This window comes from Poecilia reticulata, linkage group LG18 (genome assembly GCF_000633615.1).
Source record: "Poecilia reticulata strain Guanapo linkage group LG18, Guppy_female_1.0+MT, whole genome shotgun sequence".
In the NCBI taxonomy this organism is placed as follows: Eukaryota; Metazoa; Chordata; class Actinopteri; order Cyprinodontiformes; family Poeciliidae; genus Poecilia; species Poecilia reticulata.
In genome coordinates this window covers 19,264,544-19,265,819 of record NC_024348.1, presented here as the reverse complement: position 1 = coordinate 19,265,819, position 1,276 = coordinate 19,264,544, and positions in this window count along the sequence as shown.

Here is a 1,276-nt window from a genome sequence, read left to right as displayed (position 1 = left end):
ACACAAAGCAAATTTGCCAGAGTTATGATTTCAGGGTTAGCACTTCTTAAGAGTACAGTGTTAATGCTTCAGTGTTATTTTCACCATAAATTACTCACTAAAAGTGTGATGACCAGTGGTACCAGATTCATTTTGTCCCAATTTGTCTCAAAGTAAACATCTCTTAYMTGAATGACAAAGTTGTTGGCTCTACCATGCGCTGGGATCTGGCTACTGATTTGCTGATTACTTGCTATTTAATAAGCTGTGGTCAAACAGATTTGGTGGAAAATAATTGGAAAAATGTTTACAAGTTGTCAGTGSGGAACATGCACAAGACAAGCTTTATTTAAGCATGTTAATTTATATTTATAGACCTTATTCCATTTTCAGAACTGGACTCTGGATAAATACCTACAGCCAACCTAAGAACAGSTAAATACATTAATCGACAGTATTAAAGCAACATGTCCGTATGAAGTTCTTGTCATCATTGCATCATTTGCATATGTTGTACATATTAAAAGTAATTATGAGTTTTGGTGTATCACAAACAGCWATTTTTTTAGTTAATAGGAAAATTACAACATATTTAAACCAACATGTTCAACTTATCCTGGCTGGGCCGTGCAGAGACCACTAAAGGGGCAGGTGCTCAAAAAAAGGGGCACATCTAACCGCATTCTAGGACAGAATATTAACAATGCCACAGTTTCAGAGTTTAATAAACAATGATAAATTACAAAATTGTGAGATATACAATCAAAGCTAAGAAAAATCTCTATAAAGCATACAACAAGGCATACTGTATGTAAGATATTTTATTAGTAATGTCTTTCTGCAGGTTTATTTTGTTATAGGAAAGTATTGCAATATTCAAATCCGCAATTTAGCTAAATATGTAAATCAGAGCTAGACCACCAGACATATTTTGTCATTCAGGTAAGAGATGTTTACTTTGAGACAAAATGAATCTGGTACCACTGGTCATCACACTTTTAGTGAGTAATTTATGGTGAAAATAACACTGAAGCATTAACACTGTACTCTAAGAAGTGCTAACCCTGAAATCATAACTCTGGCRAATTTGCTTTGTGTCTTGAGATGGCTGCTCATCAGTTTGTTTGGAACAGTGAGCTCCTATTGTGTCAAAATAATGTTATTGCACCCAGYCTCCTCTACGCACRTGCCTGAATGCTGGAATCCTTTATCAGTTTAACGTCCTCAGATGAGGATGGGAGAGAGCAGGACAAGCTGTTCCTCTTACTGCTCCAGGACAAGCTGTTTCAGATAAAAA